Source organism: Canis lupus, chromosome 18 (genome assembly GCF_048164855.1).
Source record: "Canis lupus baileyi chromosome 18, mCanLup2.hap1, whole genome shotgun sequence".
NCBI lineage: Eukaryota > Metazoa > Chordata > Mammalia > Carnivora > Canidae > Canis > Canis lupus.
Genome location: NC_132855.1, coordinates 49,597,540 through 49,621,497, shown reverse-complemented (window position 1 = coordinate 49,621,497; position 23,958 = coordinate 49,597,540). Strand labels below are relative to the sequence as shown.

At 38.6% G+C, this 23,958-nt stretch overlaps 2 long non-coding RNA genes across 7 annotated transcripts in view; one reads left to right on the top strand and one right to left on the bottom strand.

Moving 5' to 3' along the window:
• The window catches only part of LOC140609182 (uncharacterized), a 337,556-nt gene that overhangs the window by 244,429 nt on the left and 69,169 nt on the right, over positions 1–23,958 (top strand). For 3 of the 6 annotated variants that reach the window (XR_012011114.1, XR_012011112.1, XR_012011116.1), the window contains exon 8: positions 21,834–21,983. The exons of 1 other annotated variant lie outside the window; for it this stretch is intronic. This is a non-coding gene — a long non-coding RNA (uncharacterized lncRNA). Of the gene's footprint in view, positions 1–9,909; positions 10,225–21,833; positions 21,984–23,958 lie in introns of those variants that run through there. 2 more of the 6 variants (XR_012011118.1, XR_012011120.1) reach the window with 2 other exon arrangements.
• LOC140609183 (uncharacterized) overlaps positions 21–23,958 on the bottom strand; it is a 36,696-nt gene continuing 12,758 nt past the window's right edge. Inside the window, exons 2-4 of the long non-coding RNA XR_012011125.1 lie at positions 2,945–3,072; positions 935–1,506; positions 21–333 (exon numbers count right to left, since the gene is read on the bottom strand). This is a non-coding gene — a long non-coding RNA (uncharacterized lncRNA). The remainder of the gene's footprint in view (positions 334–934; positions 1,507–2,944; positions 3,073–23,958) is intronic.

The following is a 23,958-nucleotide window of genomic DNA, read 5'->3' as shown; positions in this document are numbered from 1 at the left end:
TCAAAAACGAAAGTGCGATCTTTAATGAGACAGTGTGAATTGTTGGAATTAGAATTCTGTGAACTAGGAATTTCAAAATTATAAACATTATAACCAGACGGTGGATAGGTTGGGGAAAGAAGAAAGAGAAAATAGGGATGAGAAACGGAGGGGAAAGCACTAGAAGTGGCTCTGGGGAATGGTTAAAAGAGCAAAATGAAGGCTATCTGGAAGCAGAGTGAAAGGTTCTGGTCTTGGGTAACCTCTCCTCCAATCTCACCTGGTCAGATTTCCAGGGGCATCAATTCACTTCTCCCAGGTACTCAGCATCCTCCCGTCTAATGCAAAAAGAGTCTGTTAAAAAAAAAAAATTATCTTCCAATTCTAACATTTTTGTGTAAAAGGTAAATGGTCAGACATCAAAACAGGTCATATCTTTTAAGAATTGCCTGTTTAATGAAGTAGTAAGTAACATCACAAAAACCCATTTCTGCCTTCTATACAATCATGTCATTTAAGACATTATTATATCAAAGGCAAATCCATCTAACACACTAGTGACATTTTCTGTCCTCTTTTTTATTGATATCCTATGGCTACTGAATTAGGACTGTTTTTTTCTTTTAATCTACTTTTCTTTGAACTGAGATGCTAGACTTGCTCTTTCTGATGTTCACTGGAATAAGAAACTGCAGGGAAGTTCATGTTGAGTAACAGAAAGAATGTGGATTTTTTTTTTCTAAAAGACCAAGACCTCAAATTGTATTAATCACTCTTTCTAGAACTAGGCTTATGCTTAAGACATGACACCTTAATTACAATTTCTAACCATTACTGTCACAAGTCATTGAGTTTACAAAAGCCTTTTCTTGCAAGTAATTATCATTTTTGTGAAACTTTTCTTCACCACTCAAATGAGTATTGTCAATGAAAACACAGATTTCTTTCTTCCTACCTTGCTCTTCCAAGTTTCTACTAAATCCTTCACTTTATCTGTTTGCTGTGGATCTTCAACAGGCTTGCCATTATGGAGTGGTACAACATTTGAAGAAAAAAAAAAGAATATATAAATGATCTTTCCCATTCAGCTCCCAGGAATATCCTGATTTCCAGCTGTGAGGCAGTCTTCCGAGATGGCAAAGTAGGAAGGAAAGTAAGTAAAAAAGGAAGCAAGTAAAATTTTCAGAGATGCTTCCAGACCTTTATAGAAGCCCTTCTTTTGGATGGTGTGGCTCGTGTTAAGTATTCTCAGGGTGGATTCCCTGGGCTTCTTGTAACAGGGCATCTCTAGGGCATTCCTGATGTCCCCTGCCATCCAGCACTTTTAAATAATAGTAGTGTAAGCAGAGCCTCCTCTCCTAGCCAGATCTGCTTCCTGCAAGCCTCCAGTATCTGGGAGCTCTGCCTGGGTTCAGTTTTCAACTCTGAATCCTCTGTGTGCTTCTCTTGGTTTGCAGTCTCTCCTGTAGTATCTCTGCTCTTCAGCCCACATCCTGAATTACTTCTGCTGTTTGACTGCCTCAGTTCCTGGTTTAAAAATAAAAATTTGAGAAGTGAGTGAATAAGAGAAAGTACATAATTATAGAACATTAGAACCAAATGGGGTCCTAGTGAGCTCAAGTTCAAATAATTCCATTTTAGAAAAGAGAAAATAGCTTCAAAGACCTTGAATGATTGTCCTCATGGTAAGCTACAGCTGGTAAGTGGCAAAGATAAACCTTATAAATATATGACTTCTGATTCCAAATACAGGGCCTTTCCTGCACTGCTGCAGTGAATTAGATGGGCATTTTGTGTACCTTGACATAGTCTGTGAATGAGAAGAGGCTCCCTTATATGCAGATTCACTTGTTGTACCTACAACTCCTGGTTGCAATATGTGAAGGCAGTTTATAAACTATAGAATTCATTATAAATTCCAGATAAAGTTTTTTCATGTTACCTTCCTTCATCTGAGACTAGGCCCAGGAGGAAAGATAGTTTATTTTTCTCCAACTCTGATAACCAATGGTTTTATCCCTCCTCTTTTGAAAGATGTTTTTGAGACTCATCATAGAGTCATCATAAACCACCCCCCCAACCCCTTGGCGAGGAAAACTTAAACAGGAAATAATTTTTTATGGGCTAGGGTATACAGGTGCAGAGCTAATAGAATTTTAAAATGGCAAAATCGATGCAGCTTTGAGGATAAATACCTAATAATAATAGAGCTTCTTGCCTTTGAGCCCATCATATTTGGTCTGATCTGTCTATACCTCTGATCCTGAACATGTCATTTACAAATGAGTATTTTGAGTCTAGAGGTCAGACTAGCTAAAAAGAGAAGAACAAAAAGATTGGAAATGTCTTTTTTTCATGCCTCAAAAACATTGCTGTTCATATTAATGGTGAATTAATTGTCTCATTCTGGTATACATAGGATTCTATTCATTCCTTTATCCTGTTAAGATGCTGATATTATAAATGATTCCTCCTTTGTTCTGACAGCCTGAAAGCTACTGTCCCCATTTAAAGAGTTATGAGTCTATCTAAGCCGAATTCCAGAGTGATTATGATGCCACTGCTGCCATTGCCTGGTATAAATCATGTGGTCATAAATGAAAGCAAACCATGGCAGCCTCTGGACAGCATAGCCTTTATCTTTGGGAGCTGTTACTACTTAAGATAGTTTGCAGGGAGGTTTAGAAGATGTAGTAGTTATGCTTTTCAAAAGCAAAGACGATGCTGCCGTGAATTGCAACTGCGTCCTTTGGCACTGTTAGCATTCATTTCCTTTGAGGACCAGCCGGAAACTCACAGGGACTAAAAGAAGTAAAGAAATCATCAGCATCTATCTTTATTTAAGGACAAATAAAGAATAATAGGAAAATTGCCTGCAGCTGCCTTTTGCTTAGGCCCGAAGGAGATGGTGATATCCAAGTACACCTGAAGTCAGAAGAGAAAATGTTCCCCAGAAATCTCTCACCCTTGTTCTCAAGCCATCCTTGCTCCGGGTTAGCTTCCTCGCCTCGCTCCTCTCCATCCTCTCCACTGTTAGTCCTTGATCTCATGGAACTTCCTCAATGCTTTGTCCTCTCCTTTCCACAATTTCTTCTATAATTTTAGAAATAAAAGATAAATGTTGTAGGAGATGATGGGAAGCATTGGAAAAGAACTCCAATTTTGAGTTTATGTTTCATGCTAGAGCCTGTCACGTCATTGTATTTAATATCCAGAACAAATTTGAGATGGTTATTGATCTCATTTTAAAATAGAGTAAACCGAGATGCAGAGAATTTAGACAATTAATCGATGGAGTTTTTTTGGTAAGTGGGAGATTTGGGGCCCAAAGGCCATACTTTTCTCCCTATGATACTGTTGCATCAGGTAATCCCTAAAGGTTCTACTGGTGGAGTAAGGGGCTGAGTGATTTTTAAAATACTGCATGGTACAGATTAAAGGATAAGCATTATAGAGAAAGGAAGCATTCACAAGGGTCAACAAGACAGAAATATGGGGAGTCCTCCGGTCAATCTCCATCTCTCCATGAAATGGCTTGTGAGGTCACAGTCTGCATTACCCAGTGTGGATTTTATTCCAGGAGAGGAACCTCTGGGTATCTCTTTTTCTACATATAAGAAAATGCCTTCGTTAATGATGGAATCCATAAGCTGTTTGGCCCCAGGCAGTCTGGGTTTTGAATGTCAGATACTCACAGGTGTGTTTGAGATTACCAACTGCCTGCTACCTTAGGGAGCTGGGAAGATTTGGTACTCATGTGTGATTTGCAGGACCCTGCTTGGGAGGACATCTTCAATTCCACTGGGTGCTACCCTCCTGTCTAGGAAAAGAGGAGTAACCTAGTAACCAGCTAGCATCTGATCCAAGCCACCCAGAGTGAGCTCCTGGTGTTGTCTTCAGATGATCCTGGTGCAGACATGCTATCTAAAATATGGCCAAGTGGTATATATCCTCTTCTCTCCAAGGATCAGACTGCAACTCTTCAAGATACATAGCTGTTCTGTTACTTTTGAAAGCTGGTCTTTGGTCATTTATTAGCATGGTGCTAATGACAGAAAGTCATCAAAGAGTTAATGGCTATCTGTAAAATTTCTATTTTCTTCTAAATGATTAAAGTGTTTAAAAAATGTTGGCTTTTGCTCCTCTTTCCCTCCCCCCCCCCCCTTAACAGCCAAGTAAGGGAAAAGAGGCTGAGAAGCATAATGCATCTTGCCCTGGGGCTTCTGCAGCCAAAAGGTAATGCCAAGATGAGCACTAGACTAGACTTCTCTAATTTTCCATACTGGTGCTTATCCTCCTGCCAGGAATGTGACTAGAGTGTTAAATTTAGAAGCACTAGCTTAGTGAAGAATTTAAACAGAAGTTCAAACATATCTATGGCAGTTCTAATTTACAGTTTGTTGTTGGCAGTGTGTGGATTTAGGGAATTAAGGGATTTGGCATGATACTCACTTTGCCTGCTTATGCCTCTTCTCACTATAATTTGACTCAATGCAACAAATATTTCTTAAGCACTTACAACAGGGCACTTCTCTGAGTACACAGAAAAACAGATGAATAAGACAGTTCTTACTGTCCAGGAACTTTGTCCTGGATGTATCCATCTTATTTTATACCTTGGGCAGTTTTGACTGTAAGAGTGTCCACCGAGGTATCTGCAATTATCTTTGGAAGCTGCTCAGAAGAGGATCCTGAGCCATTGGTAACAAACACCTACTTTTTTTTCATGGTGGTGATGATAGTAACAGTGAAGACAAATTAAACAGGAAAGCAAATTAGCATGTCGGCTTTACAGTGTGAGCACCACTTTTTCTGAAGAAATGGCTCCCTGTATTTTCCTGGTAGGTCACAGGAACATGGAGGTTGATGACTTAAGTTTGTTACTACTTCAGTATCCTTGGCATAAAATTTCCATCCAGAAAGATGCTCCCCTGGAGAAATAGGTCCTTCTCTTTTCAGAGGTTTTTCTGTTGGCAAATCTACCCTGACTTTCTGAATGAAGTAAAAAATCCTGCCTCCTCTTGAAACTACTAAAAAAAATAAAAAATAAAAAATAAAAAAATAAAATAAAATAAGGCAATTACTTCATCCTCCTAATTATTATACCAAATCTGTCCCTAATCTCAAATGCATATCATAGGGGTACTCTATTAATCACATCTTAAGAATGTCTTTGATTGCCAATCATTCATAAAACCACAAATGTCGGGGCTATTTGGTGTCTTCAGAACCTTAAAAGTAGAGTTATTTTTTTCTTCCTAACACGAATTAAGAATTGCATCAAAGAAAAAAGTGAATGTAAAAAGGGAAAAACTGCAAATCCAGAAATAAATGGGCCAAGAAATAGCAATCAATGAATAGAGACATAAATCAGAAATACAGACATTTAGTGAGACAAGGGAAAAAGATCTTGTTAATCTCCAGTGCTTGAAAAATCCTAAGGGTCAGCTGGGCAGTTAATTGACTATCACTACAAGATGTGACATGGCTATCAAAAAGGTCAGTGTAATTTGGGCCTGGCTATGCAGAGTCATCACTTCCTAAAGTGGAGAGATAATGCTCCCTGTCTACGGACTGGGCTTCACCCAGAAAATATTTAAGTGGCCATCAAGGTGAATTTGTGAATAGACACTAAGCCACCTTCAGCCTTGAGCACAGGTAATTAGAGATATGCAAGGTGACACCACTCTCGATTCTCCCAGCTAGGGAGCAGCCTTCCCTAACACCTAGGCACTAGGTTTTCAGAGAGAGTTTATTCACAGCACTGGGTGTTACACTATATGTTGGCAAATTGAATTTAAATTTTTTAAAAAGAAAAAAAAAGATATGACACATGCAGCAGCCCAAATTTAACTTGTCAGTTGCCTGTCTACAGATGAGAAGTTTCAGATCACTATTACTGAGTTAACTTTGTAATAAGCCTGAAGAGTTCCTTGGAGAGCCTTGAAAATCCATTTAGAAGAGGAGATCTTGAATATTTCAGATTAGGGTGAGAAGTAAGCTGCTCTTTATATCTTTGCAGCAGAGGCAGGAGGGCTGCTCAAATCAGATCTTTGACTCCTTTAAAATTCTGCTACATGGAAGCTAAAAGCATTGCAGTTTCTTTTTAACTTCTTATTTTGCTATAGATTTTAATTTAACCAAAAAAGTTGCAGATAGTACCAAGAGCCCCCATGTATCCCATTCCCACTATCTCCTGGGTTTTTTTTTTTTTATATTACAAGACACTTGTTTTACTTAGTATATAACTTTCTCAGCATACATAAACTAAATACTGTAATTTTATTAAACAACCAGTAGGAATTACAATCACTATATAGACCCTATCATCACCTAGTTCTTCATGACCGCTGTGCTGCTCGCTATACAATCTGGGAAAACTATGGTAAAAACTAGACTTGAAAATTGGTTTCGGGAATGTTTCCATTATGCATTTTATTGAAGCAGTTATTTTTTCTTTTTATTTATATTTTTAAAACAATTTTACCAAAAAAAGTGTCTCTTTTTCATTCTGTCTCAAGAGAGAAAGAGAGATCCTACACTTTTGCCATTTGGGATAATCTCAATGAAAACTGGAAGTTTATTTTCAAATAGCATGCAGGCTAATTGCATTTCAGTCAAAAACAAAACAAAACCATAGCTTTTCAACAGAATTATTCAACAAGTTAATGGAAGTCAGAGTGAACAATGCTCACTGTGCTTGGAAGTGGAAATAATAACAGCCTATTATGAAATAGAAGGTCATGGCTGCGGTGTGTCTTCTCCTTTTAAGGAAGTTTTTTAATGATCTTTGATATTATTCTGTTTATAAAATGTATAATAGAAGAGAGCAGTAGAGAATGCGGAAGAAAAACAAGTAGGAAGTTCCCGACTCTTTCCAGTTATCTTTCCAATTATGAATTTAAATTCATAAACCCTTAAGACTTCCTAGGTATAGAATAGTAGTCACAGAGTAAAGTGATTGTTTTCTGAGATAATCAAGGCAGAAAGAGGGAAATAAGTTAGCAATTCCCTAACTTCTGCATGAATTAAAAAGATGGATGGGATAGCAGAGGAGGGAAAAAGAAAAGAAAAAGAAAAAATTAAGGATGGGAAGAGGATGAGAGAGATGAGAAGGAAAACAGTATGCATGGAAAACAGGAATAAACATAAATGAAGGGCAGAAAGTCCACTTTTAAGTATCATTTTCTCCAAATTTCAACATGTTCCAAGTAGAAATGTTTGTTACTGTTTTCTCTTTCTCAGCTTTATTGTGGTATAATTGACACATAAAATTGTAAGACATCTTTTTTTTTTTTCTTAAAGGCAGTCTAGTTCCTTTATTTATTTATTTTTTTAATTATTTATGATAGTCACAGAGAGAGAGAGAGGCAGAGACATAGGCAGAGGGAGAAGCAGGCTCCATGCACCGGGAGCCTGACGTGGGATTCGATCTCCGGTCTCTAGGATCGCGCCCTGGGCCAAAGGCAGGCGCTAAACCGCTGCGCCACCCAGGGATCCCGTAAGACATCTTAAAGCATTATGGCATGATGATTTGGTATAAGCATACGTTGTGAAAGGATCCCCTTGTCTAATTAAGTGACACTTTCATCACCTCACATATTTACCCTTTTATTGCTGTTGTTGAGAACATTTCAGTTCTAGTCTCAGCAAATTTCAGTCATCCACTATAATGTTATCAATTGCAGTTACCATGTTAAACATTAGATCCTCAAACCTCATTCATCTCATACCTGAAAGTTTGTAATGTAACCTTTTACAAGCCTCTCCCTTTCCCCCACCCCGGAAGCCTCTCCCTGGCAACCACTTTTCTACTCTGTGTCTGAGTTCACCTTCTGTTTGTTTGTTTTAGATTTCCCATATAAGGGATACCATGTGGCATTTATTTTTCTCTGTCTTGCTTATTTCTCTTAGCATGATGCCCTTCAGGTTCCAAATGTTGTCCTAAATGACAGGATTTCTTTCTTTTTTAAGGCTGAATAATGTTTCATGATATATGCGTACCACATTTTCTTTACCCATTCATCCGTCAACAGACAGATTGTTTCCATACCTTGGATAATATGAATGATGTTGCAATGAACATGGAAGGGCAGATTTCTCTTTGAGATACTGATCTCATTTCAGAATCATTGAAAAGTATCATCTCATCAGTATCATCTCATATACATACATATATATATATATATATATATATATATATATATATATATATCTCCAAAGGTGAGATTGCTGTATGGCAGTCCTATTTTTAATTCCTTAAGGAACTTCCATACTGTTTTATATAGTGGATGTGCCAGCTTACCTTCCTACCAACAGAAAAAGTGCACAAGTGTTCCCTGTTCTCCACATCCTCGCTGACATTTGTTACCTGTTGTCTTTTTAATAATGGACAATCTAACTGGAGTAAGATGATCCTCATTATGGTTTTGATTTGTATTTCCCTTTTCAAGCACCTGTTGGCCAATTGCACACCTTCTCTGGAAAAATATCTACGTAGGTCCTTTGTCTGCTTTTAAAATTGGGTTATATTTCTTTTTACTGTTGACTCATAGGAGTTCCTTATATATCTCGGATATAAATTCTTTATAGAATATGTGGTTTGCAAATATTTTCTCCCATTTCATAGGTCGCCTTTCATTTTGTTGATGGTTTCCTTTGTAGTGCAGAAGCTGTTTAGTGTGTTTATTTTTGCTTTGTTGCCTTTTGATGTCCGATCCACAAAACCATTGTCAAGATCAACAGAAAGGAGCTTACCTGCTATGTTTTCTTCTAAGTGTTTTTGGTTATGTGCAGGTCTTTAATCTATTTTGAATAGATTTTTATGTATGATGTGAGATAGGGGTCCAGTTTCAGTCTTTTGCATGTGGCTATCCAGTTCCCAATACAGTTTATTCTCCTATTATTATCTTACGTTAGTATCTTACATTTGTCACAATTAACAAACAATTACTGATTTGTGACTGTTAACCTAAGTTTATAATTTGTTCAGATTCCATCAGCTGTATTTTTTTTTTTAATTCTCTTAGTTTTTAGTTTTTACATAGTGTCTTTTTTTCTAATTCAAATTTCCATATAGGTTACTACATTACATTTAGCCATCATGTTTCCTTAGACTTCTGTAGATTGTGATAGTTTCTCAGACTTTCCTGGCTTTTGATGACTTTGACTTTTTGAGGACTACTGGTCAATCAATTGAAAGAGCTTCCAATGACTAAAGCTGGAACAATTTGAGCAACAAAATAATCTTGGTTTATTATTGCAAATGTAAAATAGATATCCATGTGTCCATATCGATATATACAAATGATTCATTGAATGAATGAATACGTACACACATACATAAAATGGGGGAAGAATAGACAAATGTCCCATGCAGAAGAATTTTAATTAATTTATGCAGATAATCCACCCTAAAGGGAATGGAACATAACTCCCCACTTTTCAAATGTGGGTTGTGTATAATGACTTCCTTCCAAACAGTACTACATGGAAAGGGGTGGGAGAGTAACCTCACAGTGAAGAAACCTGACAAACACTCTGAGCCAGACAGTTAAAGTTAACATCGACAGAATAAATTATGTTGATAGTTTGTGCATCTGATATGAAATGATGAACATGGCACTATCCTTCTGTGGTCTTCTTCCCAAAACCTATGGCCCCAATGTAATCAAGAGAAAAATATCAGGCAAACTCTAACTGAGGGATATCCCACTATTGACTCTTTTTTCAGTTGAGAACAAAAGGAGAAAAACACAGTGCTGGTATATCCATCAGGATAAAAGGGCTAGTTGTAATGATTGCTTCTATCTTCCACAGCTCTATTTTTTCCCCCATGAGTAACTAAAAACTCAGAAAAAAAAAAAAAGTAACTGTAAAGCCCAATCAAGTAATCGTTTTTCTCTTTTTACCTCACTTTGGCAATTAAAGGATGAAGTATGTATTCTATGTCATCTGGATGATGCTGTTTCCCCCATTGCTGTGGACATATCTGGCGGTGGTACGGAAGGGAAGTGGCAGTTCCCAGACCTGCTCCAGTCATACTGTCCAGTTTGAAGTAAAGTGACAGGAGAGCTGACCAGCAGCAGGCAAAATCGAGGTCCACATTCAAGTACATTTATCATTATAGAAATGGTTGTTTTCTGAGTCTAGAGCCCTACAGTTGAGCATATGATGCAAAATTACATGAGTGAAGTGGCTATATCTGACTGTGGGAATAGTCTAGTAAAACCTTGGGAGTCATTTTTTTCTCAATATTTGATCAAAATGAATTTGATTATATAGTATATACTCTGCAAAGCCTCTATGTTATCCAATTTTATTTTAACTCTGTATATGGATGGGGGTAAATCCTTTATTCTTTTTCCTAGGTTGTTGTCATGTTTTTAGGAACCTACTTTATATGATAAATTTGAAATATTCCTTATGAAAAGAGTGTGAGGATTGTCATTTCTTCTTATAGAGCCCATGTATCAACATTGCCACACCCACATATTTCAAGCAAGCTACTAAGAAGATATTTTGAATTCATAAGTCATGTATAATGGAATTTTATTATGAAAATATAGTTAACCACAGACTAAATTAAAATAGTAAACTGAAATTATTTTTCATATCACATTCACATTTTGTAATGTGCATATATATATGTTTAAAATTTGTTCATATATTTTGTTCTATGTATCACATATCTTTAACAGCCACTACTTCTTCTCTAAATGAATTTATCATTAATCATTTAGTGATAAAAATTAATGACACAAATTTTTAAGCATTTTCATGTGATTCTTTGGTATTTTATCTTCTTGAAGTATTTGGATACTTGATAGAATTAATTTATTGTGAGATTATTGGGAATTTTACACTGCCATCTCTTGCACACTCAAGTAGGTGGAAGTTTGGAGATGCTGGGCAAATTGCCTAGCCTTTCCAAAAAACCTGCCTACACATTGCCGGCCCTTTCCAACAGTCTAGAGAAACTCTCATTTTGGTAACTCTTAATTTTCTTCATCCTTTATAATTCATACTCCAAACCGTAGGTGAACATAGCTTACCTTTGGAAAGATGAAACTTGTATTAAACACATAGCATTCTTCTGATTGTTGTATTTTTAACATTGGTTGACATTTGTCCCCCACATACATGCTCACATATACTGGCCCCTGACTGCCTAGTGTTACCTCACTGTGGAATCCCATCTTGGTTTTTGCTTGTATGTGGGGTTACCTTGCTGACTCTGAAATTTATAGCCTTGCAGACTTGAATAGATTGCTCTGTTATAGATTTCTTAATCAGTAAAAGTCAGAGGAGGGGCACCTGGGTGGTCCAGGTGGTTAGGAATCCAATTCTTGATCACCACTCAGGTCTTGATCTCAAAGTTGTGAGTTCAAGCCCCATGCACTTTTTAAAAAAGAAAAAAAAGTCAGAAGATTATTTCTGTCTTGCTATAATTTGTCTTAGCAATGTGAGCTCTAATCTAAAATAAAAACCAAGGCAGACTTATGATATACGATGCCGTTTCTGCATAGGGGTAGCAAATTTTTTCTTTTCTTTTCCTCCAAGAAGGTTACAAAATAAGAATAAAATAGAATTGGTTCTAGCAGGACAATATAGGATGTGAGTAGTTAGTTATTTATAAGAAAATAATCATTTGAGTTAGCTGAATTATTAATTTTGCAACAAGATGTGACAGTAAAATAGTATATTTGATAGAAACTCTAGGCAACCCTAACAATCAATCAATCAGCATTGGCTTCTCCACTAAGTGACTGCATGCAGTTGAAGGAACTATGTGAGGAATGTGAGGCGTGTGTGTTGTGGGGCAGGGCAGGAGAGAATGAGATGATAGTACTGCACCCATATGTTTCGTGGTAGTGGGATTGCATGTGTTTATGGGATATGGGATGTGCCAAACAAAATAGAACACTGTCTTTGATCCTGATAGCAAAGAAATGAATGATTTTTATCAATAAAATAATTAAGTGCTAAGAAAAAAATATTCTCATTATTTCAGAGCATAGAAAATTCTCTAAGAATTAGAGTAATAACAGGTTTCTTAGAAACTATAGGTTCTGAGCTAAGGCCAAAAAATTATTATTTATTGCATTATTTGTTTCTAAATGCCATCTCAGTACTTCTCTCACTCCTTCCCATTCACACATCTAATTAGCAAATGACACAGTAAAATGGAAAGTATTCCTGGGCCCCTAGTATAAGAGAATGATATAGTTTACCTGAAAAAGTCAACCTTCTGATGGCTCAAATATTGGTTCTTGGGCATCTATTAATTATGCAAGTGCTATATTTTGGAATGCTTTATCAAGAAAGCTTTAAGTATAGGTATTCTGTGGGAACAGCAGTCCTGCCCTAGCAATGACCTTGCCCTCTGCAGGAGAAATAGTCTGTTGAATCATTTCTTCAGGTCATTCCATACCCATCTTCAGTCACACATCCCTAAGTAGGACCCTCCTTTTTTTTTCCTTATGTCACTAATACACTAATATTTTGGAGCAAGATATATAAATAAGAGCCTGCCTAGGAATCAGATTCAGTATTTTTGAAATACCACAGTTTGCTTAGCATTTGGCTCTGCTGATCTAATGCATCTTACTGTCAGGATGCATCAACCATCATCCAAGTACTAGGGATATAAAGATGAAGAGGAGATATTTAATTAATGTCTGATTACTTAATGGTTTCTTAAACTCAGGTTTTCAGACAATGTTCTTTTGACCGTTCCTTGAAGCTTAGAACTCCCAGCCTACTGGGCAGCGGGTTGACTTCCATTACATACCAGAAATGCCCCAGAATTCAAATTCATGTGTTCACTGCTCCTAGAATGCTTTTTTGCTTCTCTACCAGGAGGGAGGTATTTCAGTGTCCCTTACAAACATCTCTAGCCCCTATCTACAACCTGTAGAATCATTCCAGAAACACTGTTTGGTCCTTTTGAAGCTTTCAGTGGAGCCACAGCTCTTACCAGAAATAGTTCATATCCAGAGTCTCCTGAGGTTAACCATGGAAATAAATGATATTCATCTATATTGAAAGATAAGGCATGGATCCCAAGTTCTAAGAATTTTCCTACAACATGTAAGATATTGAGGTAGAAGATGAATTTACTAATATTTCTGGGCCACAAGTAAACATCTTTGAGTCATATATGAAGGCAATTTATTCCCTGGTAGTGACAGTTTACCTTTATCTCAATCCCCAAAGAGGATTCCTTAAGCCCAACTAGGTGGAAGTATAAGGGGAGAAAATCTGGAGGAGTCACCCTGGGATAAAATGGACATTAGAAAATCTCAACAAGGCTGATATATAAAAGCAACACTAAGAGAGAGAGATCAGGAAAAAGTGCTGAGAGAGATGAGGTCTATATCTAGCCTTAACCTGATGAAGTCCAGCAATAGTGATTAGAAAAAATGTTTTTAAGGTTTCTAGTGAACTTGTAACTTGCCCTTATTTGTTTCCCAGTAATAGAAAAAGGACAATATTTTAGAAAATCTGTTTCAGGAAAAGAGTGGATGTAAGAATGGTAGAACTGGGTCCAACTCTCAACACCACAGGAGAGAGCTTCAAGGTGAAAAATTGTTAGCCAAAGGAAGAAGAAATGGGAACAGATCCTAAATCTCTACACACAATTGTGATGTAGATAGATCTCTTGGTTCAGAAGTGATTTTAGAAAAATGTAAGCTAGCAGAATTCCTGAGTGATTGTTTTCATTATGTCTTTTATTCTGTATTTTTTAAAAGATTTTATTTATTCATGAGAGGCACAGAGACAGGCAGAGACATAGGCAGAGGGAGAAGCGGGCTTCCTATGGGGAGCCAGATGTGGGACTCAATCCCAGGACCCCCAGGATCCTGACCTGAGCCAAAGGCAGACACTCAACCGCTGAGCCACCCACCTGCCCTATACTATATTTTTGATGCTTTGACCTCTAGGGGTCCGCCCCTTCCAGGACTAGCCATTTTCTAGGGATAGTAAAGGACTTGCTCATTAAGTGTGCTTTTCATATGCAAACCAACCAACCCAGAGCCCAAACCTTGAACCAATTGCTTTATCATTCTCTTACACTTAAACCACTATTCCCCTTCCCTACTTTCTCTAGGGCCAGATAGCAGACAACTAAGGACTGTCTAATGAAATTATTCACATCAGCCAAGTCTAAACCTAATCACCCTGCTTCATTCCTTCTTACAAAAACCCCAGTGAAAGTTCTTGGCCATATTTTTCCCTCACTTCCTCTGCTTCCTGACCAAACCTGATGCTTTCCTGTGTTCTCCCCTGCATGGTATGGCATGCCAGTCTTCTTGGGATTTGTGAGTACAACAAACTACCTTTTCAACAATTGTATCTTCATCTGTTTGCTTCCCCATACCTAAATGATTATAAAACCTACATTTTAAAATACTTGTTTTATATAAATTGTCCCCATACCCTGCATAGTTATGGAGGACAAGACTTCTACACATTTTTGTGGATAAGGCCTCCCCTGTTTTCTCTTTTTTCATTTGGAAACAGGAAGAATTACATGATTTATTTTAAAGTACTGTTTTATGATCAGTTTTCTTTAAAAATATTTAAGTTTGATTCATTCAATCAAGATTTTCTTGCATATTCACACTCAGTAATATTGTTAGTAAGTATTGTAATAATTACTTATAAAAGTAATATTGTAAGTAAGTTTACCCATTACAAGTTTCTCATCAGACTGATTTCAAAAATAACCCTTGACATTTCATTCATATGTGGAATTTAAGAAACAAAACAAACAAATATGGGGGGAGGGCGCAGGAAGAAAAGAGAAGCAAACCAAGAATTAGACTGAACTATAGAGAACAAAGGTTACAGAGGTTACAGAGGGGAGGTTGATGGAGGGATGGTGGATTAAAGAGGGCACTTGTGATGGGTGCTGTATGTAAGTGTTGATTCACTAAATTCTACACCTGAAACTAATATTACACTGCATATTACCTAAATGGAATTTAAATAAAAACTTGAAAATAAAGTAACCCTTGACATAGTATTACACAGGTCAAGATCTCTTTCATTTCCTGACCTTTTCCCTTTTTTTAGCCATTCAAATCCTCTGAGCACATAAGGCCTGTTCTCAGATCTAAAGGTGAACCTAAGGAATCCAGGGGGGAGGGGCCCCGCGAGGAGCCGGGCTGAGGCCGGGGCGAGTGTCCCCAGGACAGGAGAGCCCCGTCCCGGAGAGCAGTAGCTGCACCGACCTTCCCGGGCGGAAAGGGGCTCGCAGGGGGTTGGAGCAGGAACCAGGAGGGCGGGGATGCCCTCGGGCTCCCGGGGACACTAACAGACACCTGCGCCCCGGGGGAGTGCGCCGAGCTCCCTAAGGGCTGCAGCGCGCACGGGGGGACCCCGAGCAGCTCGGGGGGCTCGGGGGCGGCCCCGCGGAGGGGGCTGCGGGGCGGGAGCGTGAATCCAACAGCCCAGGACCTGGCCTCCCCGGGGACAGGCAGAGGCCGGGAGGGCCCAGGACCCCAAGGACGACCCTGCCCCGAGCTGAGCAGATCAGCGGCCCCGCCCGGAGCCTCCAGGCCCTGCAGACCGAGAGCTCTGGAGCTACTGCGGGGGCTGACTCCAGGGCTCTAGAGCTGCCCCGCCACTGGGGCTGTTGCTCCTGGGGCCTCACGGGGTAAACAACCCCCACTGAGCCCTGCACCAGGCAGGGGCAGAGCAGCTCCCCCAAGTGCTAACACCTGAAAATCAGCACAACAGGCCTCTCCCCCAGAAGACCAGCGAGACGGACAAGTTCCAGGGGAAGTCAAGGGACTTAAAGTAGACAGAATCAGAAGATACTCCTCCGTGTTTTGTGGTTGTTTTTTTTTTTTTCTTTTTGATTTGTTTTGTTTGATTTGCTGTTTTCCTTTCTTTCTTTTTCTTTCTCTTTTTCTTCTCTTTTTTCTTTTTTCTTCCTTTTTTCTTTTTCTCTTTTCTTTCCTTCTTTCTCTCTCTTTTTCTCCTTTTCCCAATACAACTTGTTTTTGGCCACTCTGCACTGAGCAAAATGACTAGAAGGAAAACCTCACCTCAAAAGAAAGAATCAGAAACAGTCCTCTCTCCCACAGAGTTACAAAATCTGGATTACAATTCAATGTCAGAAAGTCAATTCAGAAGCACTATTATACAGCTACTGGTGGCTCTAGAAAAAAGCATAAAGGACTCAAGAGACTTCATGACTGCAGAATTTAGATCCAATCAGGCAGAAATTAAAAATCAATTGAATGAGATGCAATCCAAACTAGAAGTCCTAACAACGGGGGTTAACGAGGTGGCAGAATGAGTGAGTGACATAGAAGACAAGCTGATGGCAAAGAGGGAAACTGAGGAAAAAAGAGACAATTAAAAGACCATGAAGATAGATTAAGGGAAATAAACGACGGCCTGAGGAAGAAAAACCTACGTTTAACTGGGGTTCCTGAGGGCGCCAAAAGGGCCAGAGGGCCAGAATATGTATTTGAACAAATCATAGCTGAAAACTTTCCTAATCTGGGAAGGGAAACAGGCACTCAGATCCAGGAAATAGAGAGATCCCCGCCCTAAAATCAATAAGAACCGTTCAACACCTCGACATTTAATAGTTAAGCTTGCAAATTCCAAAGGTAAAGAGAAGATCCTTAAAGCAGCAAGAGACAAGAAATCCCTGACTTTTATGGGGAGGAGTATTAGGGTAACAGCAGACCTCTCCACAGAGACCTGGCAGGCCAGAAAGGGCTGGCAGGATATATTCAGGGTCCTAAATGAGAAGAACATGCAACCAAGAATACTTTATCCAGCAAGGCTCTCATTCAAAATGGAAGGAGAGATAAACAGCTTCCAAGACAGGCAGCAACTGAAAGAATATGTGACCTCCAAACCAGCTCTGCAAGAAATTTTAAGGGGGACTCTTAAAATTCCCCTTTAAGAAGAAGTTCAGTGGAACAATCCACAAAAATAAGGACTGAATAGATATCATGATGACACTAAACTCCTATCTGTCAATAGTAACTCTGAATGTGAACGGGCTTAATGACCCCATCAAAAGGCGCAGGGTTTCAGACTGGATAAAAAAGCAGGACCCATCTATTTGCTGTCTACAAGAGACTCATTTTAGACAGAAGGACACCTACAGCCTGAAAATAAAAGGTTGGAGAACCATTTACCATTCAAAAGGTCCTCAAAAGAAAGCAGGGGTAGCCATCCTTATATCAGATAAACTAAAATTTACCCCAAAGACTGTAGTGAGAGATGAAGAGGGACACTATATCATACTTAAAGGATCTATTCAACAAGAGGACTTAACAATCCTCAATATATATTCCCCGAATGTGGGAGCTGCCAAATATATAAATCAATTAATAACCAAAGTGAAGAAATACTTAGATAATAATACACTAATACTTGGTGACTTGAACGTAGCGCTTTCTACAATTGACAGATCTTCTAAGCACAACATCTCCAAAGAAACGAGAATGATACACTGGACCAGATGGATTTCACAGATATCTACAGAACTTTACATCCAAACTCAACTGAATACACATTCTTCTCAAGTGCACATGGAACTTTCTCCAGAATAGACCACATACTGGGTCACAAATCGGGTCTGAACTGATACCAAAAGATTGGGATAGTCCCCTGCATATTCTCAGACCATAATGCCTTGAAATTAGAATTAAATGACAACAAGAAGTTTGGAAGGACCTCAAACACGTGGAGCTTAAGGACCATCCTGCTAAAAGATGAAAGGGTCAACCAGGAAATTAAGGAAGGACTAAGAAGATTCATGTAAACTAATGAGAATGAAGATACAACCGTTCAAAATCTTTGGGATGCAGCGAAAGCAGTCCTAAGGGGGAAATACATCGTAATACAAGCATCCATTCAAAAACTGGAAAGAACTCAAATACAAAAGCTAACCTTACACATAAAGGAGCTAGAGAAAAAACAGCAGATGGACCCTACACCCAGCAGAAGAAGAGAGTTAATTAAAATTCGAGCAGAACTCAACGAAATCGAGACCAGAAGAACTGTGGAACAGATCAACAGAACCAGGAGTTGGTTCTTTGAAAGAATTAATAAGATAGATAAACCATTAGCCAGCCTTATTAAAAAGAAGAGAGAGAAGACTCAAATAAATAAAATCATGAATGAGAAAGGAGTGATCACTACCAACACAAAGGAAATACAACGATTTTAAAAACATATTATGAACAGCTATACGCCAATAAATTAAGCAATCTAGAAGAAATGGACGCATTCCTGGAAAGCCACAAACTGCCAAAACTGGAACAGGAAGAAATAGAAAACCTGAACAGGCCAATAACCAGGGAGGAAATTGAAGCAGTCATCAAAAACCTCCCAAGACACAAGAGTCCAGGGCCAGATGGCTTCCCAGGGGAATTCTATCAAACGTTTAAAGAAGAAACCATACCTATTCTACTAAAGCTGTTTGGAAAGATAGAAAGAGATGGAGTACTTCCAAATTCGTTCTATGAGGCCAGCATCACCTTAATTCCAAAACCAAAGACCCCACCAAAAAGGAGAATTACAGACCAACATCCCTGATGAACATGGATGTAAAAATTCTCAACAAGATACTAGCCAATCGGATCCAACAATACATTAAGAAAATTATTCACCATGACCAAGTAGGATTTATCCCCGGGACACAGGGCTGGTTCAACACTCATAAAACAATCAATGTGATTCATCATATCAGCAAGAGAAAAACCAAGAACCATATGATCCTCTCATTAGATACAGAGAAAGCATTTGACAAAATACAGCATCCACTCCTGATCAAAACTCTTCAGAGTGTAGGGATAGAGGGAACTTTCCTCGACATCTTAAAAGTCATCTACGAAAAGCCCACAGCAAATATCATTCTCAAAGGGGAAGCACTGGGAGCCTTTCCCCTAAGATCAGGGACAAGACAGGGATGTCCACTCTCACCACTGCTATTCAACATAGTACTGGAAGTCCTAGCCTCAGCAATCAGACAACAAAAAGACATTAAAGGCATTCAAATTGGCAAAGAAGAAGTCAAACTCTCCCTCTTCGCCTATGACATGATACTCTACATAGAAAACCCAAAAGCCTCCACCCCAAGATTGCTAGAACTCATACAGCAATTTGGCAGTGTGGCAGGATACAAAATCAATGCCCAGAAATCAATGGCATTTCTATACACTAACAATGAGACTGAAGAAAGAGAAATTAAGGAGTCAATCCCATTTACAATTGCACCCAAAAGCATGAGATACCTAGGAATAAACCTAACCAAAGACGTAAAGGATCTATACCCTAAAAACTATAGAACACTCCTGAAAGAAATTGAGGAGGACACAAAGAGATGGAAAAATATTCCATGCTCATGGATTGGCAGAATTAATATTGTGAAAATGTCAATGTTACCCAGGGCAATTTACACGTTTAATGCAATCTCTATCAAAATACCATGGACTTTCTTCAGAGAGTTAGAACAAATTATTTTAAGATTTGTGTGGAATCAGAAATGACCCCGAATAGCCAGGGGAATGTTGAAAAAGAAAACCATATCTGGGGGCATCACAATGCCAGATTTCAGGTTGTACTACAAAGCTGTGGTCATCAAGACAGTGTGGTACTGGCACAAAAACAGACACATAGATCAATGGAACAGAATAGAGAATCCAGAAGTGGACCCTGAACTTTATGGTCAACTAATATTCGATAAAGGAGGAAAGACTATCCACTGGAAGAAAGACAGTCTCTTCAATAAATGGTGCTGGGAAAATTGGACATCCACATGCAGAAGAATGAAACTAGACCACTCTCTTTCACCATAAACAAAGATAAACTCAAAATGGATGAAAGATCTAAATGTGAGACAAGATTCCATCAAAATCCCAGAGAAGAACACAGGCAACACCCTTTTTGAACTCGGCCACAGTAACTTCTTGCAAGATACATCCACGAAGGCAAAAGAAACAAGAGCAAAAATGAACTATTGGGACTTCATCAAGATAAGAAGCTTTTGCACAGCAAAGGATACAGTCAACAAAACTAAAAGACAACCTACAGAATGGGAGAAGATATTTGCAAATGATGTATCAGATAAAGGGCTAGTTTCCAAGATCTATAAAGAACTTCTTAAACTCAACACCAAAGAAACAATCCAATCATGAAATGGGCAAAAGACATGAAGAGAAATCTCACAGAGGAAGACATAGACATGGCCAACATGCACATGAGAAAATGCTCTGCATCACTTGCCATCAGGGAAATACAAATCAAAACCACGATGAGATACCACCTCACACCAGTGAGAATGGGGAAAATTAACAAGGCAGGAAACCACAAATGTTGGAGAGGATGCGGAGAAAGGGGAACCCTCTTGCACTGTTGGTGGGAATGTGAACTGGTGCAGCCACTCTGGAAAACTGTGTGGAGGTTCCTCAAAGAGTTAAAAATAGACCTGCCCTACGACCCAGCAATTGCACTGTTGGGGATTTATCCCAAAGATTCAGATGCAATGAAACGCCGGGACACCTGCACCCCGATGTTTCTAGCAACAATGGCCACAATAGCCAAACTGTGGAAGGAGCCTCAGTGTCCATCGAAAGATGAATGGATAAAGAAGATGTGGTCTATGTATACAATGGAATATTACTCAGCCATTAGAAACGACAAATACCCACCATTTGCTTCAACGTGGATGGAACTGGAGGGTATTATGCTGAGTGAAGTAAGTCAATCGGAGAAGGACAAACAGTGTATGTTCTCATTCATTTGGGGAATATAAATAATAGTGAAAGGGAATATAAGGGAAGGGGGAAGAAATGTGTGGGAAATATCAGAAAGGGAGACAGAACATAAAGACTCCTAACTCTGGGAAATGAACTAGGGGTGGTGGAAGGGAAGGAGGGTGGGGGGGGTGAATGCATGACGGGCACTGAGGGGGGCAGTTGACGGGATGAGCACTGGGTGTTATTCTGTATGTTGGTAAATTGAACACCAATAAAAAATAAATTTATTTAAAAAAAATAAAGGTGAACCTAATCTCATCAGGAGATACTTCAGTCTCTCTAATTCAACAGCTGAAGTATGCAGAAGGAAGTTCTCCTTGTCCCTAATCACTCCTAACCATTGACCTAATTCTGGCAACTGCTTTAGTCCTGAGTCTTTCCTCAGTTTTGAAAAGTGGACCACATTCTTGGTATCAGCATCTAATTCCTGTTCTGATAATCTTCCTTGTTCCTCCAAGACTGAAAGTCCCCCTGAGTTTTACCAGTGAGTTCTGCTACATCTGCCAGAGTCTGAAGTCTCATTCCTGTACCTCAGACCTGAGCGTGGGATCTCAGATATTGCAGATAGAGTTCTCTATGGCTTACCATTCTCAAAGATACCCAAATATGGCATGATCCTAAATTCCATCTCTGTGCTTTGCCTGCCTCTCTTCCTTCTGTAAATAAATACGGAAAGTCTTTTGTGGTGACAGCTGTGTCCCTCTCTCAATAATCTAATGCTAGGTCTCTCCTGTCCTCCAGAGTGGTTCAGCTGTGGCACCTCCCACCATGATATATCCTTGCAGGCTTCTATTCTTGATCATGTTATAATGTAAAAACTATTCTATCTAGTATTTTATATTTAGTATATTGTATTTGTAAAATATCAAATATTGACAGAAATTAAAGCCATTTTTTCCCTCATTTATAGATTTTGATATTACTGATACATTGATACTGTTTATAAAATATCAAACTGTTGGCTTTGGAATCAGATCTGGGTTTTTAATCTCAGCTTGACACTAGGTCAAGTTTACAAACCTCTTTTTTTTAATATTTTATTTATTTATTTGACAGAGAGAAAGCACATGCAGGAAAAGTGGTACGCAGAGGAGAAGGAGAATCAGGCTGTCCATTGAGCAGAGAGCCCAAAGGAGGGCTTGATCCCAGGGCTCTGAGATCATGACCTGAGCTGAAGGCTGATGCTTAACCAACTGAGCCACCCAGGTGCCCCTCATGAACCTCTTTGATCCTCAGTTTACTTTTCTATAAATTAAAGAAAATAATATAGACCATGAATATTTGGTGCATATACAGTGCCTGTTTAATGACAGCAATTATTTTTACTCCTAGCTATTTGTAATTACTATTCTAGAAAACATACTTATGTATATATTTCATTAGAATTTTGATGTGCCAGAAAAACTCATTTTATCATTTGAAGAATTCATATTATCTACAACTTTCACCATTCTTATTTCAAAAAGGATATTTTACTAAGTATGAATACATGAGTGCTCCCATAATTAGAGATTTTGTCTTTATTATTTTTTTCAAGAAGCGAAAAGAGTGGAACTTTTTAATATCAAAACAAAAAGATTTACATCTGTTTTTGTCTGTGAATTCACAATTCTCTCTATATATTAATAACACTTCTTGGATAAGTTTAATGGCTTTGAATAACCCAGTTAATAAAATATATATTTTTGAGGGAGGGAGAGATAAAAAAAAAAAAAAAAGCATGCACACACAAGCGGGAGAGAGGCAGAGCGAGAGGGAGAGAGAGATCTTAAGCAGGCTCCATGCCCAGCATGGAGCTCAATGTAGGGCTTTCAGGGCTTGATCTAATGACCCTGAAATCATGACCTGAGCCAAAATCAAAAGTCAGATGCTTAACCAGCTGAGCCATCCAGGTGCCCCAATAAAGTATCTTTGAAGCATAGGAGTTAGAGAAAGAAAGGCTGATTATGACACCTAAGTTTGAGTCCTGATTCTAAAAACTGTGCTCTGAGCCACCGTTGGACTTTAGAGAAGTCCATATCATTCCTTAAGTCTCAATTTTATTATCTAAATGCTAGAAATAATAACTACTACCTTAGGACATTTCTAGGAAAGAGTCAGATAATACAGTGTAGGTAAAAATACTATTTAAAGGCAAATAAAGCTAATTTGCTAATGTTAAATTTTCTTTCTTACTATCAAATATAGATCTAAAAGAAAATTATGCAAGATAGCAAAATAAGAAAATAAAACTGTGCCAATATAGATAAGAATGTAAAAAGACACATATGTAATTCCTGTTGATACTTTGAGTGAAGAGACTTTCAAATTATTAATACAATAAGGGAGGCAACATTTTCTAGGAACTTGAGATCTTTGTTCTAGAGGTAGCTTTTGAGACTGGGGGAAACCCTAGAATAATATTGAATTGAGATGTTTCACAGACATAGAAGGAAACATGATGGCCTTATTCCCAACCCTACTGCTGAAAAAATTAATGGAAAGACAGAGTGATCCATTTCTCTTCCTTTTTTCATACTGAATGATGAAGGTGATGTGCACTATGCCCTTTCTCCACCCTGAGAATATTCATTACAAAGAATGCATTTAATTTGTCTTACCACCTGTTACAATAATAATTAACAATCTTCTGTCTTTATTTTTTCTGTTCCTTCTACCTTTAAATCTTAATGTTTTTAGTTCTGCTGTGTGAAAGATAAGCTTCTGTCTGCCTTCTTAAGTTCTAGGGGCTGCCAGCAGCACAGGAGGGATCTCACAATTCTGACCATGGTGGTCACTTTTTGTGATAGGGACAGTGATGGATCACCAAAACCCATTCTCTATTTTTCTTGAAAGCATCACAAGGCTATATTTGAAAGAGCCTGAGTGCCCTGTGACTGAGTTCAGCCAACTTGGTGTAGGAAGAAGCACCCTGACCCATAACAACCTCTTGCACAGTCTCTCCCCTATCTATCTGCTGAATGTCTGTATTCAGCAGTGGACCTCAGAGCCCTAGGCAATGAGGAAGGGACAGAATGAAAGGAGACCAAGTCCTGGAATTGCCACACAGAAATCGCCTGCCAAACACCTGCAGGAAGCTATTATCTGAACAATAAACACATTTGATCATTTTATGCCACTAGATTTTGGTTTTGTTGCTATAGCTTTTAACTTGCTCTAATACATTCTGTCAAAGATCACA